Source organism: Aulostomus chinensis, chromosome 11 (genome assembly GCF_037954235.1).
Source record: "Aulostomus chinensis isolate RoL2024-O1b breed Wild chromosome 11, RoL_Achi_v1.0, whole genome shotgun sequence".
Classification (NCBI taxonomy): domain Eukaryota; kingdom Metazoa; phylum Chordata; class Actinopteri; order Syngnathiformes; family Aulostomidae; genus Aulostomus; species Aulostomus chinensis.
In genome coordinates, this window is record NC_141330.1 from 19520508 (window position 1) to 19529720 (window position 9213).

The window sequence follows — 9213 nt, forward strand, 5'->3', positions numbered from 1 at the left end:
TCAGCTTTAGTTCACCGCACTGCTCCATACACAGTGTTCACTTTAGCATTAAGGGCATGTGTAGGTGGAGACCTGTGTGCAGGTGTGTCTGTATCGATGTATATTTGCATAAATGTGCGTCTCAGGCAGGAGAAACAACGGTGATTTTGTTCGAGATGCGTTTTCATGGGGAAGTTTATGTTATGAGTCTCTGCAGGCTCTAAAACGTGAAATTGCTGACTGTAGTGAGTGTGTGGCAGGAAAATTAAACGCAAAAAATGGAGGTTTGGTAAGAAAGTGACTTCTAAGAGTCCACCAGATGTGTTTTTCAATCTCAAAGGACTCATGGTTTCATTTCGCAGAGTGTTTTCCTGAAACCTTTATTGTCGCTAAGTTACTAAAATGTCCTGTAGTACTGAAACAGCCTTTTATTTTAAATATCAAATCAAGCTGATTATAGACCCTCACCTGACATCTGGACAGATGTGGTAACATCCCTCCATGATTTCAAATATAGATTCAAGTCAGTCCTTCAGTGTTGACTCTTCATTGATAAATAACTGGGTTGTCAGTGACCTCCACGAGTGACACGTTTGATGTCATTAGCCCCGCTCCTTCTTCTCTATGATTGGTGAGTGAGAGTTCAACAGAAAGTCCTGTTGGAATATCTATAGACTTTCCTCAGAGAAGAACAAAAAATGAAGCTACCTGGCCGCATCTCACCCACACCTCAGGAATCTTCCTATAAGTACGTAGGTTTTCTTGCTCTTTCATTTTTGTATTCTATACCTTTTCTTCTCTACTGCTTTGGTCCCTCATGCCTGGGAGCAATACAGAGGATTCCCTGTCCAAAACATACACAAACCCCCTCAAAAACAATCTTCCTTATTTAGTTGTTACACGATCTGGTTGGTGGTGTGGGCTTTGCTGGCGAAAGGCCTCCCGTGGACACCAGCCATTATTCAACAGCTTCCTTTATAATGGACTTTCTGGCTCGCTACGTTTCTGTATTGAAGACTTGCTCGGGACGCATTCAAAAACACTGTCTTGAATCTGATTATAATCAGATGGGCAAAGCAGCATGGACAAGAAGACCAGAGGGTTTATCAGAACTATCATTACCACTGATAAGTAAGCAAAATCCTCTCCCAGTTCCTTGAGTATGTTATCAGAAGCAGTCCCACTGCATTCCAAAACCAAAACGTATAACATTTAAAAAAATGTTTTCTATGTTTTAAGATGTGTCATTTTTGTGGTCAGTAGAACTGGCCAGGATATGCAATGGGCTGATAACATGGATTGGTTTCCTAGAGTAAATGACTTGAGGGTCAGGTTACAGTCACCAGTGAGAGTTTTCATGTCAAGATTCACCAAAGCTGATCTTGACATGAACACACCAGACTCATGTACCTCACTTACAGCCACACATTCACTCACCGTTGTGTGTTCCATTCAAACGACACTATCTCAGTCCAAATTTCTGAGGTCATGAATGACTGAGCACCTCGTGCGTGAGTGTGTGCGCGTGTGAGTGAGTGTGTTTCAAGTGTGTATTAGGGGCCCTGTACCCACTGATTACTGAGGGCGTGTCTCAGCCTCTGGGAGTGTGCTGAAGGACTGGCTAACTTCTCGGCGATGTCAGTGGCATTTAGCGGAGAGTAAAAAGCCTCTGCGCTGTCGCTCACTGAGTCAGACTCTGACTGCTGTGTGTTTGTGTTGGATGTCAGCACGCAACACTTGATCCTGAACAGAACTCAGACCCAGGCCAACACAGAACAGGAGGAACTTGCAGGAGAACCCAGGGCATGCTGGGTAAAGAGGTCGGTTGAGAGCTGGACAATGACAACCTGCCAGGGATGTAAAATCAGAGCAAGTCAACCTTCAGCTGTTGATCCCATTTAATTTCTTTTTCAAGCAAAAGTTTGATATTTCCTGTTTCATCCAACACCTAGGAAAATATATGAAAGATGAGAATAAAAAGGTCAGACCTATGTCCTGCTCAGCGATCACTCGCTGATGTTAGCACCTCTCGTCTTACGTAGTTTTGTTCCTCCTCAGCTCCCTCTGTTCATTCTCCTAATTCCTGCAGGGTTGACCATTGTTGTGGTGGAAATGTCAACTATCAGTGCAATCAGCTGGTCCCTGGAGTGAAAAATTAACATTTAGGGTTGCTGGGAAAAGGATTTCAGCAGGGGGACCAGCGACCCGTCCAGGGTGAACCCCACCTCTTGCCGGAAAGCTGCTGGGATAGATTCCAGCCCCCCCCCCCCCCCCCCCCCCCACGACCCTTAACAGGATAAGCGGAAGTGAATGGATGGATGGATGGATGGATGGATGGATGGATTTCAGCAAGAAATGTCACGGAATGAAAAAAAGTATCCATTGTAACTTGCACACAGAGGCAGTTTAAATGGATTCTTGCATAAATAGTTTTGTAGATAAAACTTTTTTCCTTACATATGCACCTGCATTCATCCTATTCTCGTTAACATGATGTCTCTCCAAAGACATGAAGCAATTTCTTCATATTTGGCCCAAATGTGCGGTTGGATTCAAGGATGAACTGAACATAAGTTTAGAAGTCCAAGGTCACGGACAGCAGGACAGCCACAATGCACACATACAACCATAATGTGCTACAATATGTCTAATTACACAATAGCGAACGCAATCAGCGCAACTTTGAGAGCTGCTGTACGATTCCTCAGAGAGTTTTTCCTCAACTTTTAAATCAGCACCATATCAATTAGGGTGTAACAGAAACTATTAAAAAAACATCCCTGTCTCTCGCTTTGTTTAAGAACATGTACACGCATACTAGTTCCAGAGAGCTGTGAGGAGGTGCAAAGGTGGTGGCAAGAGATCCAAGGGTGGGAGAAATGGTAGAGACTCACATGCTATGACAGCGTCAGCTCGTACAACTCAGTTGGAAGCATTGGCATATATAACTTATGATATAAGTCTGAGAAGTGATTGCATAAAATTCTGAGAATCTGTGCTTCAGCCTAATAAATGGTTGTTTCTGTTAACACAGCATTGTTGATGAGCTCCTCAGCAGGCATAGGAATGTACTGGTATTCAGTTGTGTGCTGTGCATTAACACAGTGTCTCTCTCACGCTCACACACAGGCACGTGCTAACTCGTACACACACTTGCATCAGGAGGCTAATTACTGTAGCTCATGCGTTACTGATACCATCTCTTATTTTTCTCTCCTTCCATGTCTAATGGCTATGACAGTAAATGAAGAATGCCTGGGGGGGCATTTTCATTGTGACACATTTGAGAACACCAGCAAACACACGTGACTCTGTGTGTGTGTGTGTGTGTGTGTGTGTGTGTGTGTGTGCGTGTGTGTGTGTGTGTGTGTTTGTGTGTGTGTAGCTTCGCAAGCCTCTTTACAATTCTTCAAAGCGCTGTCACAAAACACAAACACACACTCTAGCTTGATAAGATCTGTTCATAATCTCCATCAAAGAATCACCATTAATTGTCATCTGTCACAGGCGAGGCGACGCCAGGGCAGCGCAGTTGCATTTCAATCAAGACGCGCATAGAAAAGTGGCTGATAGGCTTTGACGGCTCCGGGGTGCGCCTGGCGTCTTGGGGGCTTCTCTTTGCCCGGAATCAAGCGTTCATTGTGGGGGAAGGAGCTCTCAGGGCCCCCTTCTAATCTGACGTCCATTCTCCTCTCTGTCTCACCTGCAGGTGGGAGCTCACACAGAAAAAGGCCTTCTCACAATCAACGCCCCCTTTCTCTCCCCCTCGTCTTCTACTCCTTCTCCCACCTGCCTCCTCGTTCTAAGCCCTCATCTGTCCATCCATCGTTCCTTCCTCACAGGTGCTTTCCTCTGTTCTTGTACACAATTAGCAGCTTCTCTTTCTTTTACCGAAAAATGGATGAATTTCCGATCCATGCAATTTATTTTATCCTCTTTGGATACATCTCCCTCTCTCCACCTATCTCTTTTGCCTTCCTTCCATTCCCTGTCCTCCCTCCTCTTTGCGATACCTATCTATCTATAGTCCGGCAGATGCTGTCCCATTTGTACTCTCCCCCATGACATTCCTACGGGGGATTGCTTAAGGATTCAGGAGCCTCGGTGCTCATGGATCACACTGACACTTGGTCAGCATCAGCAGATTATGAACTATAGGCGCCTGACACCTCGCCATTGTTCCTCCATCTAAATATGAACAATAAGGCCCATCCGACGCCCACGCTGACAGCTTATTCGCTCTTATCACTCCTGTGGAGTCGCCTGGCGTGATCTGGGCACCTCCCTCCTTCCTTTCCTTCCACCTCCCCATGTCCATGCCTCATTTCCCCCTCTGACTCACACCAACCCTCCTCTCCCCTCATGTTCTAGCCTCTTTTCAGCCCAGCCACGGGGCAAAGGAGGGGAGCAGATCAGGAGGGCCTCTTTCCCAAGGTAGAAATGATGTACTTATCTTGAAGAAACTGGACTCCAAGTTTTATCAGGGCAGGGGGAATGATTCACGTTCACTCCTAAAATGTGGCCCAGTTGTAGTAAAGCTGCATGGAAGAGGTAGCGGTCCGTCCTGGTGACTCAGTGGGGTGATGTACTTCTAATTGCTTCGCCCTCAGGTTGATTCAACCTCCAGACCTTTGTCACATGCCATTGCTGCCTCTTTTCTCTAATTGCTCTTCAGTGTCAACTGTCAGATGAAGCAGACATGACACATCCGGTTAGAGCTGATGGAGAAAAGGTGTTTTGATGCAGACTCTTTCAGGTTTCATTTAAAGCGAGAACATCTTTGGAAGTGGAAAATAAAAACGGCGCATGAGGTAAGGGGGAGATCTGTATCTTCCACTTTGCACATTTCCTGTGTTGTTGCTAAAAATCATGAGATTGTAAAGAACAGTAATACCTAGAGACACTTGGGTCATCTGACATCAAAAAAATATATTACGCAAATATTAGCAGGGTTTGGTTAATGCATTGTTTCTCCCACCGCCAAAACACCACCAGCACTATTGATCTGCGCGTCCATGCCCCCGTCACAATTTCACTACCTCCACCAGGTTTTAATGAGATGGGCTGAGCTCCCTGTTGACAGCACACCTTCTACTTAAAGAGCAGGAAGAGAGGGAGCGTGGTGGAGGAGAGAGGATGAGGCATGGATGAAGAAGGAGGAGAAGGAGAGAAAGAGGAGGTGAACTGCAGAGGAGAGGCTTTCTGACTGGAACAGAAATTAACAGGACCCCAGGGATGGCCAGATCAGAGCCACGGTCCCCAGAGAGCACTTACCACAGGGGCCCCCCCCATGCTTGTTACAGCAAGGCAGGGGCCACTGGGGGACTCTCAGGGCTACACTTCACAAATGTGGGGCTCAATTCACCATGCGAGATGGTTAAAAGTCAGACAGTCCGGGTGGAGAGGGAGGAAGCGCTCCACAATTATGTCCTGCTTTGAAATACCCTGATATAATAGAGAAATTATAACAAGCTCAGATATGTTTAAGATCAATTTGGGAATAAATCCTCGCACATGACATCTTCCTATTCTCTGAGAACATTATAGTCAAAGGCTAACTCCCATGTAGGGATTTTTTAGAGGGCTGAAATGCCAACCAGATCACCGGGGATGAGAGAATTAGCCAATAATATCAGCCCTGTTGAATGACACTGACACCAACCATTGGCAGCACCATAAATTTGTGACTGCGCTCCTCCAGCGGCACAGTCAGGAGCAGTTTCACATCCAATCCAAAATCAGTGACACTAAAACTCAATCCAGCAAATGAGATCACCCTGAGAACCGAGGCCTGACGTTCTCGCTACATTAAAAGACGAAAGAGGAAAAGACACTGGAGGGAAAAAGCTGCCGCGGAATAAAATGACGGCAGGTATTTGACAGTCGTATTTGAGTTGCATCATTCTAACCGTTAAAACGCAAACACACGCAGGTTCTTTTATAAACACGTCACCCGCTGATAAGAGTCCAACCGGCCTGGAAAGTAAGAGTCATAAATGAAAACACAGACGTATTGCAAGATCTGTCAGGAAGATTTTTCATCTGCACTCGTCTTGTTTCTGGTGCTGAAATGACATTGGACATCTAGTAAAGCAAAAGAGCTCAAAGTTTGCAGTGTCAGTCAGTGGCACAGGATGGAGCCTCTCTGTGTTTAATTAGAGGAGGATGCCAACAGCGGCGTTTCAATCCAACTGTCAAACATATTTTTAACAAACTTTTGAGAAGGTGCAAACCTTTGAATGGGGACTTTGACAGTTAGATTGGCTGATCTAGTCAATCAGGTCTTTCAGGAGTTGAATGGTATTGGGAAGGTTAGATTTTCTTTTTCTGTCAGCAAATGTTAGTTTGATCTTTGATATCTAAATACTGAATAAACAAATAGTGGTGTGATGTGCCAGATCTTGTTTTTTTTAAATGTATACGTGTGTACTAAGGTACTGATGGGTAGAGATTGTCTTGACCGCAGTTTCAATTTTTTATTTACTTCCTTTCACCTGCTGATTTGGAAAACTTTGGCCACTAATGACTGTAAAAGTACGTGAGGAACGTAAACAGAGGGTGGGGCATTGGTTAGCTGTGATATCGCTTTTTTTTATCGCTGATCCCTTTAAAGAAAAATAAATAATCTTTTTAAAGTAATCTCACTGATATTGTCATGTTTTTCAAAACCATGAGCCCCAGCGTTGCCAGATCTGGTTGTTTAGCCCCAATTGAGACTATTTTCATCACCTTGAACTGAAAAAGGCAAAATAAAGCATTGGGGGTACATAATTCAAATATGAATGGGTTTTACTTCATGTCTTGCACTGTTGTTGATTGATTGGTTCTCTGGCGATAAATGTTTAGTGGGGGAATTTGATTGTATTCAGCTTGAACTCAATCCAAGCTGTTGACCCTGACAAGCCCAGGACTCCCAGTCTGGCCATAAGACTGGCAGCCCCTCACTAAACCCTGCAGCACTGTGCCTGAGCAGACATGAACAGGGACGAGTGAGTGAACGGTGTTGTGTTTTTGAACTAGGAATCGTATGTCGACAATGAAAAGATTTTATTTGGCATTGGTATTGTTTCACTGGTGCTAGCATGTCATTAAGACAAATAGCGTCGTGCAATATAAAAGCAACATCACGCAGCCTTTTTAATTCCCACTTCGTTCTAACGCGACACTGACTTCTGAACGCTGCTTCTCTCATTCTTCCCGCAAAGGTCTGTTCCTGCACTTCCTTCCTGTCAGTCAGCGTGGCGCTAGCTGTTAGCAGCTACACAAATGCTGCAGATCTAATTCCAATGGTCGTGCTGATCAGATCAATCATGAGCGTGAAGGATCTTGAAGTAGATGAAAAACTGTTGCAGCGGCGTTCTCCTCTCTCCCCTAAAGTTACTTTCTGTCAGCCGCTGCCCAACAAAACTGAAGAATGTTGCTTTAAGATTTTAAAGTCAGTTCCCCAATAACACTTCCAAGGGTTTTACTCCGCTGATGGAGGGCAACCACTGTATTTGAGTAGCAGTTTTTTTTGTCCCTTTTAAAAGACTAAATTTACATATAAACAAGCAAACAAGCAGTATCATATGAATTCTTACGGAAAAAAATGCCAACAGCTTGACCAAAATAATATTTAATTGTTAATTTTCAAATAAAGTATCTAAGTACTATCTGACTCAATCATCAACAAGAATTGATCCATGGAAGGTGGCGATCTAGGTGAGATAGTGTGCGACAGAGTGCAATAATGCGAAATATTTCTATGTAATAAAGATGGAACCTGATCTAGAGTGTCACAAAAGACATATTTCAATCGCTTTTTTTGGACTATTTGTAAGTGACATTTTAAGAGGGATTCTTTTATTTTGGCAAAGTTTATTTCTCCCCTGCAATCAACGTCATTTTAATTCGAGTAAAAACATTAAAGTTTCACCTTGTTGGGAAATATTTGACTGATTTAAAAAAAAAACAAAAAACAAAAAACAAAAAAAAAAACCCAACGACCGTACCAATTTTTTTCAACATCTCTTCATCTGTCACGCTGTTTGTTTTGTTAAATGAATATACCAACAGAATTAACCCCTATATGACAGTGCTGACATGAAGCAGATGGCTGCAGCAGCTATGTGGAAAGGTGTTATCGCAGGCTGACAGTGAAGATCTGCTATTTAAACAGAGTGGCATGTTGGCGCCTGGTAGCGTGCTGTCATCCCAGAGTCTATACATGTGAATCAGACTGTGAAGGCCGCCGCCGCCGATGTTAAAAAGAGGATGTCGATTGGTTTAATTCAAGAACATCTCACCTTTGATAGTTCTATATAAAACATTGTGCTCGGCTGGTTTCAGCTCAAGTTTCTCCGCGAGCTGCTCGGTGTTGAGGAAGTGACGATGAGACAGACTTCCCACGGATCCGCTCATCATTGCCGGAGACGCTTCGTCTTTCACTTTGTTAATGTTTTGAAGTGCTATTCCTCGGTGTTGTGCGCTTTATTAAAAAGCACTTACATTTGTTTCTGGTTCAAGGTTGAAAGGTCGCGATCTCATCATGGAGAGCTAATCAGACCTCCTTTCACTCATTGTTTCTCCTTAATGAAGAGCTGCTGACTGTCAATGGGCCTGCCTCCTTGCCTGGTGTTTTATTTCATTCTTTTTGGACTAGGGGTTTAGCTTCTCTATGGAAGATCGGAGAAAGCTTGCCATTTTGGAGGGGGTGTGAGTGTGTGGGATAGAGTGGGCTGTCAATGTCTGTCAGCCGTTGAGGTGTGTGTGGCAGTGAGTCTATGGCAGGGAGACCAGGGGGGTGGGCGCTAGGCAGGGATTAACATGATCAAAGACACAAATGCAGAGCCACATAGGAAAAGTAAGAGAAAGGGAGAGGAGCCATGCAGGGCCCTCCCCCTCCCTGCCTCCTTTCACCCCCCCCCCTCAGTTTTCCTATAATAACTCCCAAGGAAGACATGAACCGTATCTGAACCATGGCTTCCCCTACACTCCACCTCAAAAATCCATCGATTCACAGGAGCAAAAATGACAAACATTGTATCCTTACTGTACATGCGACGATACATGACCAAGCTATGTTAGCACAGATGTTCACACACGCACACACACACAGATACAAGGCTAAGGCAAACACATGCACAGGGAGACAGAAAGGAAATAAACAAGCAAGTCGAATTTAATAGAATTGTACCTGGAGCCCTGAGGACACACACACACACACACACACACACACACACACACACACACACA